Source organism: Trachypithecus francoisi, unplaced genomic scaffold (assembly GCF_009764315.1).
Source record: "Trachypithecus francoisi isolate TF-2019V2 unplaced genomic scaffold, Tfra_2.0 Contig01440, whole genome shotgun sequence".
Classification (NCBI taxonomy): Eukaryota; Metazoa; Chordata; class Mammalia; order Primates; family Cercopithecidae; genus Trachypithecus; species Trachypithecus francoisi.
The window spans coordinates 9,306,079-9,321,011 of NW_022681431.1; the positions used below are offsets into that span (position 1 = coordinate 9,306,079).

At 49.8% G+C, this 14,933-nt stretch overlaps 1 protein-coding gene across 2 annotated transcripts in view; it reads right to left on the reverse strand.

The window, feature by feature from the left end:
- The window catches only part of GFRA2 (GDNF family receptor alpha 2), a 169,691-nt gene that overhangs the window by 121,476 nt on the left and 33,282 nt on the right, over nucleotides 1-14,933 (reverse strand). The gene's annotated exons all lie outside the window — the stretch shown is intronic.

Below are 14,933 nucleotides of genomic sequence, written 5' to 3' on the forward strand. Positions count from 1 at the left end.
CTACCTGGCCCCTGCATCATCGTACTGTGTTGCCCACACTTTTGTGTTGCTGTCTGGCCACTAATGGCTCTTGAGTTTGCAACCTCTGTTGGGTCATTGAAAAACAGCCTTGCAGTAACTTCCTTGGGAAGCCCAATGGCACCAGGGGTGGGAGAGGTCTTTAGCTATAGAACATGGCCCAGGAAGGGAAATAGGGCAACAGCAAATGCAACATCACCCACACCCTCACACAGCAACATAAATTTGCAGCAGCTGATGGGATCCAGTACCTTAAGCCACCAGATGCTGCTTCTCCTACAGTCCTGGGCAGAACTGGAACACATATTTTACCCTCCTTGATCATCCCCCAACGCATGATCTGAAATAGGCTGCAGAATAAACAAGCCTTGGTCTCTGACCAGCTCGGCTCAAGGAGAACTTGTGAGCCTCACAGGCTCCATAAAAAGCCAAATGCAAAAGCACATGACAGATGGGATCCAACCCCTCCCACACCTGAGCCACCAGCGCGTCACTTCCGGCTTTCTTCTCTGATGAACACAGGAGCCCCAAACCCAAACTTACCCCCAGATACCATCCACAACAGTGGACTGTGGGGGTGGAAGTGACCCACAACATGCGATCCTTCTCTACTCCCCCCTTAGCATCCCCTCCAGCTTGCGGGAGGTCAGCCTCCTCCCTCTGCCCACCCCCCTCACTGACCTGGAGCCATAGCCCCAGAATCCCGTCAAGTCCTCCCCCCCTGGACAGAGTCCTTCCTGGGCTTTTGCTGCCAATAGAGATCAAAATGTATGACCACTTGGTGCCAGCTCCTTGGCATGCTCAGAATACAAAAGAACGGGGCCCCAGGGAAGCAGAGAAATGGCAGGTCCTGGCTGGCACTGGGGGTAATGGAGGCACCAAAGGAGCTGTCACTCAGAGACCCCTTCTCAGTGGCTGTGATGGCAGCAAGGGGCTGGGATATGCCATCATGGGAGGGGGCTGCAGGCACTCAGTGGAGCCAATGGTAACAGTAGGGATGTCAGGTACAGAGCCTGAATTCTCAAGGACTCTATGGGAAAAAAAGGAGTTGGTGCAGGCTTCTAGGAAAGGGGCCTCTGGAATGAAGTGAGGTAGGCACTGAGGCATAAGTGAGGCTCCTGTCCTGGGAACCAGACTTGGTGGGCTGCAGAGGAGCCCCCAGCACCCAAGCAACCCCCAGCCACCAGGCCACCAGCCTATGGGTATAAAGGAAGTCATGTTTCCCAGCAACTCTGGGAGAGGAAGCACCTGGGGAACCACCTGGCCTCCCATCAGGGGAAGGAGCTGCCTCTTGACAGCCTCGCAGAATTGCTTGACACTCTGTCTTCTCCAGAAAACCCATTTTTAAATCACACTAATCTCAAAAGCAGGCCTGTGGCTGGCCCCTCCTGGGCCCCAGGCAAGAAGGGAAGCAGCCTGCAGAGGACAGGGGCCAGGACATAGCCGGCATGGGCAGCCACTTCCTCAGAGTCCTTGAGGGCCCCTGTGGAGGCCCAGCCAGCAGCATCCCTCTGTACTTTCTGCCTCGGGCCTCCCCTGGAACAGAAGCAGGAATCGGCCTCCCGGTGAGGCATCCTCACAGCGGGTCCTTGCATTGGCCAGTGCTGGACTGAGATTGAGAGGGAGTGTCTCCCCTGGGACTCTAACCCCTTCTAAGTTCCCAAGCAGAAGATCTTAACATGTGACTTTACCAGCTCTTAAAGAACTTGGGATGGGTTTTCCCAGGCTGGATCAGAGGCCTTTTAAGTGCCATTCCTAGAATTAAATGCCCAAGCATTTCTCCCTGGCAACAAGTAACCAAACTCAGTAGGCAGGAACCCAAGACTCTGGTGCCTCCCGGGTCCTCCACCCACCTAGGGCACTCGGGTCAGAGGAACAGCCTTGGCTTAAGTTTTACATTCCTAATGTCCTGGGCCCTTTGTCACAGGCTTTTCAAAGGCCAGGGACCGTGGCCTTCTCCTGCATACAAGTCCTCCCCCACCTTCCCCACAGGGTATCCTAACAGATAGCTATCCTGCAAGTGAATGAAGATCTGCCCCCGCACCCCCCAGCCCCCAACCTCCAGCCCTCTCATTGCAGAGAAAACCTTGGCTCTTGTTTTCTTTTAATTTAAAACAACACTTCTGGACTCACAGGAAGTTGTAAAAATAGTACAGAGCAATCTCACAGACCCTTGCCCATTTCCCTTGAACAGTTACAATTTACATAACTATGCTACACCAGGAAACTGACTTGGTTACAATGTGTGTCTATAGTTCCGTGCCCTTTGATTACTTCACCAACACTGGGAAATCAAGATTGGCAACTCTTCCCTCGCCACATAGATCCCGTCATTCTACACTCCCCCAACCCCTGGCTATCACCCATCTGTGTTCTCTGTCATTTTGTCATTTCCATTTTCTGCCCCTACTGAAGCGTGCGGCCATTGGAAACCACCTTGGAGAAGGGGTAGATCCCAGCTGACCAGAGCAGGCAGTCCTGGGACACAGGTGGCCCAGGACAAAGGGAACTCAGTCTCACTTGGATGCAGACAACTCACATACCTGGCACCTGTGTGCCACAACTCGGCCCTCATCTGCTAGCTTCTGCCGGCCTGAAGGCGCATCGTCCCGTTCCAACTCCAGACCCGCGGCTGCCCTTGCCGGGGCCTCAGCTGCTGGCTCCATTCCCCTCCTGCGGGCCACCCCCCCTCCCCCGCACCCTGCTCTCTGCTGCCCCCATCAGGCAGCCTGCGCTCAGAGCATCCCGGCCGCAGGATTTTAATTGGAAATTCTCCCAAGTCATGCTTCTCCCATACTGTACCTACATAATTCACTTTTATTACCTAAATATAGGGCTTAATATTTGGTCCTGTTAAATTTCATCTTGTTTGTTTCAGGCATCCTTTCAGCTTCTCAGGATGCTTTCAAATCCTCAGCTATCTCTCTGAACTTCAATTATCCCTTCTGTCATCTAGAAATTTAATCATCCTGCTGTCTGTATCTTCGTCCACGTCATAGATGAAATCGTCGAATTAAGCAGGGTTTAGAACAGAGTGTTCTGGTACAATACCAGGTGCCCCTTCTAGAGGAGAAAGACTGAGATTTGGGATCCCAGCAAGCCCTTTACAAACCATTGTTCAGCAGCTCTAAATCCACCCAAGTAAGCTACCAGCCAGACTTTATTTTTTTCATTTATTCACGAGGCTGCCAGAAATGATTTTGCACTGCCTGCTCGCAGACGGACCAACCCACTTGAGTCCCCACCCGCTTAGCCAAGGGTCTAATTCCCAGCTGTTCCCAAGAACACCTAGGTTTGTATACACTTGTCTAAAACTCAGGCCTTTTGAGGCTATATGGCTGCTACCTGCAAAGAAAGCAGAAACTCAGAAAGGCTCACTCTGCTGTGTGGTCTAGCCATGGATGTCTGCTTGATTTGGGCGGTGGGGGGTGGGCGTGATGGCTCTGTGAGGTGAGAAGAAGGACATTTCATCTGTCTGGGACCTAAGTATTGCACCTTTAATCAGAAGTATGCAGCTTTAGGTTGGGTGTGGTGGCTCATGCTGGTAATCCCAGCATTTTGGGAGGCCGAGGCAGGAGGATTGCTTGAGACCAGTTGTTCAAGACCAGCCCGGGCAGCAGAGCAAGATCCCATCTCTACAAAAAAAAAAAAAATTCTTAATTAGCTAGGCATGGTGGCCTGTACCTGTAGTCCTAGCTACTCAGGAGGTTCAGGTAAGAGGGTGGCTTGAGAGCCCAGGAAGTAGAGGGTGCAGTGAGCCATGATTGTGTCACTGCACTCCAGCCTGGGCGACAGAGTGAGACCCTGTCTAAATATAGATAGATAGATGACAGACAGATGAATAATAGATAGATATACATAGATAATAGGAAGATAGTAGACAGATAATACAGATAGATAATAGAATAAATAGATAGATAGAGCTTTCTCCCAAGGCCCACCCAGAGTTCTACACTGGCCCTGGGTTCTGGCAGCAGCCAGGTATCCATGCCGGCTGCCCCTGCTGATGGTCCTGAGGGCCTGGCCCCGGTCCTGCTTCCCTTTCTCTTGTGGTGAGCGTGCTCTCGGGGAACATGCTGTTCTTTCCTGCCTGCTCACCTCACTGCAGCCATTCTCTCCAGCCATGTGAGGATAGGGGTCCCATTCCCTAGTCTCTGTGGGGACCTATCTGACCCTATATAAGTTCAGAATAAAAATAGACACATAAGAGAGGCACAGCCCACAAGGCCACTCTGTGACACTTCAGTCCCATATGCACATGGATGAGGAGAGGAGCAACCTCTGACCTGCCACCCTCTACCGCCCCTGCCAAGCTGAAGTGCCCTGTTACACTGACTTTCTAATCAAACAGCGATCACAAGGAGGAAAAAGTTGGAGTGACCCTCTTTGTCCTAAGTGAACTCACGCTGGCTTCCTGCAATCACCTTTCTCTTCCAATAACTCACAAATCATTAGTTTCAGTCATCAGTTTTGGAATTTTACCAAGAGTCAACATTGAAATTACTGAATAATCATTTCCAAAATCAGGGAAGATCCAGGCTTTCTGGGCCTGATGCACTTCCTCAAGTGTGGAAGCCAGCTGTTCCTTCCCCCTCACTCACCATGAGAATCACACACATGCACACGCACGTGCACACGCACACACACGCGCACACACAGGAAGGCACCCACCAGAGACTACGCTCCACTGACACGGATGTGCCGCCAAGCATAAAGACATACAAAGCCAATGTCCATGATTCTTCCCATCCTGTCTTCTTTTCACCTCTCTAGAATTGCTCCTTCCCCTCTCTCCACCACCCCATCCCTCCACCCAGAGGTAAGAGATGTCTTCATAGCTCTGTAATTGTGACTGTGGCTAAGCAGCCATGTGATCGCAGAGAAAGGGGAGCCAGGCAGGCGGGAGGGGCTCAGGCAGGCTCTGACCCATGCTGCCAACACACCTCCATCTGTCAGCGATGGCCCTCCCTGCGTGGGGAGTTGATGGAGCGATGACTGCCAGTTTGCTAACGTCCTTGTCTGCGGACGCTGCAAAGACACAGTTTTCCATGGAGGAATTCTAAGGCTTACACGCAAGTCTTCTCTGAATTACAGTAATTGAAGTTGAGAAGAGCAACATGCCAGAACTCCTCCTTTACCTGTCATTTCTGGGCTGATGATGGGGCTCTAACTTCAAGGTCACTCTGTCCTCCTCCCTCTTTCCTTCCTGCCCCTCATTCCTCTCCACACCAGGCCTGAAAGAGCCAAGGACCCAACCTTTCCCCATTACAAAAGACAGCCAACCAGATCCAGGGGAAAAGCAGGCACCTTCGAACTCCAGTGCTTGGGATTTCAAGTTGAGTCTTACTGGCTTGGTTCCCAGCAGGAAAACATTTCATCCAGGCCTTGCGGGGGTTGGGGATTGGGTCAGAGACAATAATGAGAACTGGAAGAGACTCAACTACCATCCAGACCTGTCTGCTAATTCCACAAACGAAGAAACAGAGGCTCCAAAGAAAGAAGTAACGTGCTAAAGTTGAGCCAGAGAGTTTCAGAGTCAGAACGAGGACTCGATTCTCCTGATACCAGGTTTATTCCACTACCCCAGGGCCATTTGTTGAAGCCAGCTGCTATGGTAAGCGCTTTATATAAATTATTTCTAATTTCCACAGCAACTTTTCGAGGTATCATTATCCCCATTTCAGGATAGAGGTAATGGAGTGATTTGCCCAAGGTCGCAAAGATAGAAAGTGGCAGGCGAGAAATTCAAGTCCATTATCCCATTCTTTCTCATAAATAACCATCAAGGGCAGAGAGAGGTGAATCTGAGTGGGTTTGGGAATGTGTGAGGGTGTCCCAAGTGAAGAAGCCCAGAAAGCTACCTGCTGGAATATCCCAGCTACAGGCTTCCACGGATTACATTCAACTCACCGACAGTAAGGCCCACATATGGCCAGTTGTTAACAAACACTATACCAAGAAGGAAAAAAGCCCTGAGTACAGTGCCTGGAGGTTGATCTTCAACAGGGAGGATGTAGAAAGGCAGATGAAAGCTGGGAGGACACTGAAACTGACAGAAGGTCAAGGAGAACCTAGTAAAACCTACAGGTCTCCCTTGGGTTTTTGTGTCTAGGCTGATGGGAGTAAGAAGAACCCCAAACTCCTGATTTAGTTTCCAGATATCTGTCTGCCCCATTCACCACCCCCCACATACTTCAACCCCACTCCTGAATTAACAGGAGGACTGATCAGACCTCACAGAAAATGATGGGATTCTTGTGCTCCCAGAGCCCAAATTCTATACCCCTCACTCCTACCCAAGGTCTTGAAAAGGTAAGAGGCTTTGGCAGAGACAAATCAGAGAAGAGCGGGGTTGGAGGGAGCAAGGGGGAAGAAAGTGGCTTTGTGGGGAAGATCCAGTCCTACACAGCTCAGGAACAGGTTAGAGGGCTGACCCATCCTATAACGCCTTGGCTTTGTGGACACAGGACTCAAACATTGGCAGGAAGGAGAAGCAGTGTGTGCTATGACACCATAACGTTAGCTCTCGCCACAACACGAAATAACTAGTGTGTCATTGTCAGTTGAGTTATACCAACTTTCTCATCATTTTTCTTTGCAAAATGAGGACAATAATAGTATGCAGGGCACAGGATGTTTGTGAGAATTAAATGAGATGCAAAGTACCTGGTATAGTTCCTGGCATATAATCAGCACACAATAAATGTTAGATTTTTATTGTTGTTTTTATTTCTATCTCGATGAAAAACGTATTATTTTTACACTGTTATAAACCTAAGAGAACCATGAGTTAGGTTCCACAAATTTCATTGCTGAAATCATGTACCTTGGACAGTTCTATTATTACATTTGTGTTATTTAAACAAAATTTTCCTTCTCAGGAAAGTTGCAAGGAAAGTACTCCCTATACCACCCCGAGGCAGTGCTTCTGCTTGTAAAACACTTTCCGTTTCAAGGCAATTTCTCACTGCTCCTCATCATAAGCTCACCATGTAATTCTGAAGTCTACAGAATAGATCTTGCTGTACTTCCTTTATTAGATACTGAAACTCAAGCTAAAGGACGTTTGTGGGGCTGGACCTACAGCCAGGTCCGGATGCCTCTCTCAGCATCCAGTCCAGCAACATGGAGCACAGGTAACTTGGCAGGCGATCTGCGTGTCTGTGCCCCGGCACTCACAGCGGGTCCTACGTGTGACCCGCCCCTGCCGTTGGTGGAATCCTGCGTCTCTGCCAGGCTTCAGCCCGACATGACCCTCACCCAGGGATAAGAGGTTCACAACCTTGAGGAGTTTGGAAGAGCACGCAAAGAGGATCGACTGCTCTTTTTTAGAAAGCATACTGCAGAACTGTTTTGCCGTTTTGCAGAACTTCTGGTACCCAGCCCTCCTCCACCGCTGTTCAGGTTCTAACCCCTCTCCTTGCCTAGCCCGTTTCCAGCATGAGGGTTAGCCTCACACTAGCACCATTGCCGGAGTGGGGCGAGGTGGGGAGAGTTCACCGTGGGTGCGTGTTCTGACTGATCAGAGCCCACGCTGTTCAAGGTGCTAGCTACTTTGAACATCACCTCTGCCTGCTTCCCTGTTTCTCATTACTCCCCAGATACCTATTCCCCTACAGATAGTCTGGCCACCATTCCTCCTAGAATCTTCTGTCCTAGAATGACTTACTTTTACCAATCCAGCCCCTACCCATCCTCTACAAGGCTGGTCAAGCATCTTTTCCTCCTGGAAGCCCTCCTAGATCACCCCCAGGCCACAGTGTTTACCTCCATTTTCCAGCTCCTGGAAGGCTTTTTTGAACTGCAGGTGGTGTATCATTAGCAGGTCACAGACATCAATTCAGTGCGTTGCAATGAGCATTCTTTAACAAAATAGAATACAAAATATCAGGAGATATCGTCTGTGATAAAAATTGATCACAGCATGCATATGAACATATATATGTGTTGCATACTGATGTGATGTAAAAAACGTTCCTTACTGCTTGTTGCAGTCAACACCTATTGAAAAACGTTGGATATGAATGCCTTCCATCCTAAATAGTACCAAGCACCTAAAATCTGCCTAACTTCTCCAAAGACACCAGGAGTGAAGTGGGGGAGAACAGAGGAGAGTGAGGGGGTCAGCCAGGCTGGAGCCACTCTGACCAGGGAGAGGAAAGCATATGAGGACAGGAACTAGGTTTCTCTACTTACCTCTCCCCCGGCACCTGGAGCTCAAAAATAAGTGTCAATGAATGGGTAGCACCAGTTAGGCTAGATTACTCTGTGGTAACAAAAGAAATCAAGGCCAGGCACAGTGGCTGACGCCTGTAATCCTAGCACTTTGGGTGGCCAAGGCAGGTGGATCACGAGGTCAAGAGAGCGAGACCATCCTGGCCAACATGGTGAAACCCCATCTCTGCTAAAACCCCATCTCTACTAAAAATTAGCTGGGCATGGTGGCGGGTGCCTGTAGTCCCAGCTACTCAGGAGACTGAGGCAGGAGAATCGCTTGAACCTGGGAGGCAGAGGTTGCAGTGAGCCAAGATCACACCACTGCACTCCAGCCTGGCGACAGAGCAAAACTCCGTCTCAGAAAAAAAAAAAAAAAAAAAAAAGGCTCGGCGCAGTGGCTCACACCTATAATCCCAGCACTTTGGGAGGCCAAGGCGTGCGGATCACAAAGTCAGAGGATCAAGACCATCCTGGCTATGGTGAAACCTCGTCTCTACTAAAAATACAAAAAATCAGCCAGGCGTGGTGGCAGGCACCTGTCGTCCCAGCCACTTGGGAGGCTGAGGCAGGAGAATGGCATAAACCCAGGAGGCAGAGCTTGCAGTGAGCCGAGACCGTGCCATTGCACTCCAGCCTGGGCAACAGAGTAAGACTCCATCTCAAATTTAAAAAAAAAAGAAAGGAAGGAAGGAAGGAAGGAAGGAAGGAAGGAAGGAAGGAAGAAAGGAAGGAAGGAAAGAAATCAAAAACAGCCATGCATGGTAGCACACTCCTGTAGTCCTACCCACTCAGGAGGGTGAGGTGGGAGGATCTCGAGTTCAAGCCCAGCCTGGGCAACATAGGGAGACTCCCATCTCAAAAAAAAAAAAAAATGTTTCCACAGCTTAACATGGTTGATTTCTCACTTATGCAAGTCCACTCTAGGTCTGGCAGCTCTCCAGGGTAGCTGTCCCCTAGGTAGTAGCTCAGAAATCTAGGCTGCTTGCACCATGTCACCCTGCCTGCTGGATCAATGCATGGATAACTGTGGCAGGGAAAGAGAGAGCCAGGGACTGCCCATGGTGACCTGTGTCCCTTTTACCCCCAGCTACTGGCCAGGCCTGGCCTCATAGCCCCCACCTAACTGCAAAGAGGATGGGGAATATAGAGAAGCAATAAACATCTCCCTTTCTTTCTCCCCTTCCTTCCTTCCTTCCTTCCTCCCTCCCTCCCTCCCTCCCTCCCTTCCTCCCTTCCTTCCTTCCTTCCTATCTTCCCTCCCTTGCTCCTCCTCCTCATCTATCTTTCTTTCTCTCTCTCTCTCTCTCTCTCTCTCTCTCTCTCTCTGGACAGGGTGTCGCTCTGTCTCAAAAACAAACAAACAACAAAAAGGCTAGGTGTGGTGGCTCATGCCTGTAATCCCAGCACTTTGGGAGGCCGAGGTAGGCAGATCACCTGAGGTCAGGAGATTGAGACAAGTCTGGCCAACTTGGTGAAACCCTATCTCTACTAAAAATACAAAACTCAGACGACCATGGTGGCGGGTGCCTATAGTCCCAGCTACTTGGGAGGCTGAGGCAAGAGAATTGCTTGAACCCAGGAGGCGGAGGTTGCAGTTAGTCGAGATTGCACTACTGCACTACAGCCTGGGCAGCAGAGCAAGACCCTGTCTCAAAAAAAAAGTGGGGGGAGGGGAGCTGCAGTGCAGTGGCACAATCACAGCTCAGTTCAGCCTCAACCTCCTGGACTCAAGTGATCCGCACATCTCAGCCTCCCAAGTAGCTGGGGGGAGGACCACAGAAATGCACCACCACATCTGGCTAATTTTTTTATCTTTTTGTAGAGATGGGGTCTCACTTTGTTGCCCAGGCTGGTCTTGCTGCCTCCCCAGCCTCCCAAAGTGCTGGGAGAACAGGTGTGAGCCTCTGGGCCCAGCCAAATGTCTCTACAGTAACCCTGCCCGAGGTGTTTTGTCTCAAAACTCTATGTATGTAACAAACATAGAGTCTTGCCTCCCCAGCTCCTCAGGTATTCATTCCACAGAACTTCCGGTGGTCTGCTGTAAAGCAAGCACTATGCTAATATCTGGGAATACAGAAGTGACTGAGATACTGTCCCAATTCGGATGGTCCCAGGAGCAATCCTGAGCTGAGGATCACAGTGTCCCTGGTTAACCTGGGAAGTGCAGAGAACACCAGCAGGATGAAGGAAAGTGATCCAGAAGATGCATTTTATTAAGCCTGTTACCTCACTGGATGTCTGAAGCCCAATCCCATGGAGAAGCTCTGGAAAACAGTGTAAAGCGCACCTCAAAATTATCCCCACTTTAGGATTGAGGAAGCTGGGCCGGGCGCGGTGGCTCAAGCCTGTAATCCCAGCACTTTGGGAGGCCGAGACGGGCGGATCACGAGGTAAGGAGTTCGAGACCATCCTGGCTAACACGGTGAAACCCCGTCTCTACTAAAAAAATACAAAAAGCTAGCCGGGCGAGGTGGCTGGTGCCTGTAGTCCCAGCTACTCGGGAGGCTGAGGCAGGAGAATGGCGTAAACCCGGGAGGCGGAGCTTGCAGTGAGCTGAGATCCGGCCACTGCACTCCAGCCTGGGCGACAGAGCGAGACTCCGTCTCAAAAAAAAAAAAAAAAAGGATTGAGGAAGCTGAGGTCTCTCTCAACCCGCTCCCCATCAGCATTGATTCAAGCTGTTCCTGAGGGGTGTTAGTGCCCCAGCCCTTCCAGCCTGCTCCACTCACTCGGGGGAGTGGAGTAACCTTCCAGAAAAATCCCTCGTGCAAAGAGATGCAAACAGTGGCAGGTGAAGTTCCCAGAGCAAACTTCTCAGTAAGGGTAAGGTCTGAGGGAAATGAGCAGGAAACTGACAGCCCCAGCTTCCATACAGGTGAACTTACCGGGCAGAAGACAGAGGCAGATACACAAATAAACATCAGCAAAGGAGAAAATGCTACAATTTAGGAAGCCACAAAGTGTCCAGGCACAGAGGAGGTAGCAGCTGGGTCTCCCAAAGATCCAAAAAGACTTCCTAGCTGTGATCAAATCTGGGCTGAATCCTGAAGACCAGGTAGGAGTTAACTCTGAGAAGAGAAAGAAGAGACGCAATGGGGACTGCTTGCCTGCGCATCACCTTCATTGTCCCTTTGCTTGCCTGCCCATCACCTTCACTGTCCCTTTCTTCCTAGCTGACCCAGTTATACTTAGGGTGCACTGTGCTCAGGCCCAGGTGCCTCTCCAGGACTGGTCTGAGGCCGTTGCAAAATCGTTATGCCCATTTGCCAGAGTCTTGGTTTTCCAGCCTCTCTTGCACTTGGCAGTGGGCAGGTCGACTGGCCCTTGCCAATAAAGGTAGTAAGAGAGGGTCAGGTGAAATGGCTCACACCTGTGATCTCATCTCAGCACTTGGGGAGGCCAAGGCAGGAAGATCACTTGAGGCCAGGAGTTTGAGACCAGCCTAGCCAACACAGCAACACCCCAGATCTCTGTTTTTTAAGGTAATAAGAGGGTCTGCCAGGGAGGATTCTGGGACAGCATTTGCTTTCCTAAGCTAAAGAGCAGACGAATTTGCTGCTGTCCTTTCCTTTCCTCCTGTCTTGAATGCAAATGTGATGCCTAAAGTCTCTATAGCCATCTTGTGACCATCGGGTACTGAGCACGAGGACAAAAAGCCAACAAGCTAAAGACAGTAGAGTGGAAAGGGAGAGGGAATTTGGAATTATGGTGGCATTTCTGAACAGCCAGTGTTTGGCCTTCTTATCACATGAGACATATAAAGTCCTATATGTTTAAGCCCACTTACTCCAGTATCCTCTACTCACAACCCAAGGCAATATGAACCAACCCAAGTGAGAGAGGTCAGGTGCAATCAGCCATGTGCAATCAGCCATGCCTGGGACCTAGAAGAGGTTCGGTTTGTCTGGAGAATAGACTGTGCATTACACAGTGGAGGGAAAGAGGCCACCCAGGAGGGCTAGGAGAAGAATAGAAAACATTCACTTTGTCATGCAAAATTCAAAGCAGAGGTTCACAAAGCTTCAAACAATGACGTCAGATGGTCATCATATTTGGGTTTGGGGAAATAATTGTAACCATCACATAAAGGAAGGACCCTGACCCCCTTACAGTCATAGATGATGTCAGCACAATTTTGTGGTGTCTAACAGCCTCTAATACAGTCACCATTTAATACTTGTTGAATTGAATTGACATGATGTTACCCTAATTATTTCCGTGAGACCCACGCTACTTCAATCAATCACTATTCAGAAAGGTTGCAGCCATGTTCTCAGCTATGATGTCAGCTGGATCCTTTCCCTCCCTGGGCGTCAGAGTCCTCACTGCACAATGAGAGAACTTAGCCTGTAGCTGACTCCCTCCAACAACAAGGAGGCCTGTCCTGGCTTCTATCCTCTTCACACTTTCACAAAATTGGCAGGGGAAAGCTGGTGGGATGCTTGATCAAGGCCCAAGCACTGAGCAGAGGGACATTTGATCAGATCCCAAGAACTGAGCAGAGAAAATGGGTCAATAGCTATACCACTCCCAGCCTGATTTGGGAAGAAAAATTGCAGATCAAATGTCCATATTTCTGTAGGTCCCAAATGACCTAGGTCCCAATCTGGCTCTTTCTCTATATATAACATACATGCAAGTTTAAGGGGTATTTTTGTTTTGTTTCACTTTATTGTGAGACGGAGTTTTGCTCTTGTTGCCCAGGCTGGAGTGCAATGGTATGATCTAGGCTCACTGCAACCTCTGCCTCCCAAGTTCAAGCCACTCTCCTGCCTGAACCTCCCAAGTAGCTGGGATTACACATGCCCACCATCATGCCCGGCTAATTTTTTTAATTTTTATTTTTTTTATTTTTTTTTTTTTTGAGACGGAGCCTTGCTCTGTTGCCCAGGCTGGAGTGCAGTGGCACAGTCTCAGCTCACTGCAAGCTCCGCGTCCCGGGTTCACGTCATTCTCCTGCCTCAGCCTCCCAAGTAGCTGACACTATAGACACCCGCCACCACACCCAGCTAACTTTTTTGTATTTTTTTAGTAGAAACGGGGTTTCACAGTGTTAGTCAGGATGGTCTCGATCTCCTGACCTCGTGATCCGCCCACCTCAGCCTCCCAAAGAGCTGGGATTATAGGCGTGAGTCACTGTGACTGGCCTAATTTTTGTATTCTTACAAAATTTAGGGGTTTCACCATGTTGGCCAGGCTGGTCTCAAAGCCCTGACCTCAGGTGATCCACCTGTCTCAGCCTCCCAAAGTGCTGGGATTATAGGCGTGAGCCACTTTTTTCTTTTTTTTTCTTCTCATCCAACTATTATTTCAAAACCAAGGATGAGGGGAGAGGGGAAATCAAGTGTTTTCTCATGGGGCATTCAAATAAAGAGTGACCAATTAACCCCCCAAATTAGGCAAGTACCAGGGAGACCCATAAAGATGAGACGTTGGACTTCATGTTCATACACCCATCAACACTGCAGCCCTGAATTATATTTGACATTTAATTAAAACCCCAAGGCAGCAAAGTCAAGAGTTGAGCTGCCCTAGTACTGGAAAATGAGCCACAGTTTAGGATGAATTCATTTATCTCCTGTCACCAAAGACATCAACACTCACCTCCCCCAGCCCAGCTTTACTCACCACCACTGGTAGAAATACAATAGAGGCATGACTGGGGAAGTGTGTCCCCTGTCTCCTGCACTCCCCTCATCACCTCCACACACATACTCAGATGACATGGCTGCCAGAGTGGAACTGGTCCTTCCCAGGTTCCACGTCACCCAGCGCTAACTTCCCTCCTGGCTGCCCACCCAGGAGGTCACCCAACCCCAATTCCCCACTCACTTCCCTTCCTAGAGACTGCACTTTTCTCTGTCCCAACAGCATGAAGGGTTTTGGCATTGAGCCGTGTTTCTTCTCTCCTTCCTTCCCACCTTCTGTTCTTCCTCCCCTTTTTCTTCCTTCCCTCCTTCCTTCTCTCTTCTTTCTTCCTTCCCTCTTCCTCTTCTTCCCTCCTTCCCTCCTCCTCTTCTTCCCTCCTTCCCTTCTCTCCTTCCCTCCTCCTCTTCTTCCCTCCTTCCCTTCTCTTCTTCCCTCCTTCTCTCCTTCCCTCCTTCCCTCCTTCTTCCCTTCCTTTCTTCTCGCCTTCCTTTCCCTCCTTCCCTCCTTCCGTCCTTCCTTCCTTCTCTCTTCTCTCCTTCCCTCCTTCCCTCCTTCTTCCCTTCTTACTTCCTGACTGCCCACATGATACACTGAGCAATCTCCACGTTCTAGCACCATGCTAAATGTTACAGGCACACAAAGATTCCTAAGACAACTCCTGCCCTTGTGATCTCCTGCTGGAGACAAAGCAATTTATGAAATGCCAAGTTTCAGTATTAGATATAATAAGACAATGTGTGCCAACGAAGAGTCCAGGCGACACAAGCTTCCAGGTCAGAGGAAGGAGAGACCTGAGTGGTTAGAAAGGGCCTTGCCGAGGAACAAACCTCACTGTGGTTTGTTTGAAAGTTTGGTAAGGGATCCTGCTGGGCCTCCAAGACCGCTATGACCTAGAAGATGAGAGGAAGAGGAAAGGCGCCGGGACAGAGGACAGTACATGCAAAGGTCCAGAAACAGGAGGTGAACAGGAAAGAGTAAGAACTCCTTTCTGCCTAAAATGGAGGATCAGGAAACGGGGTAGAGATGCCTGCTGATGAGATAGTAGGAGC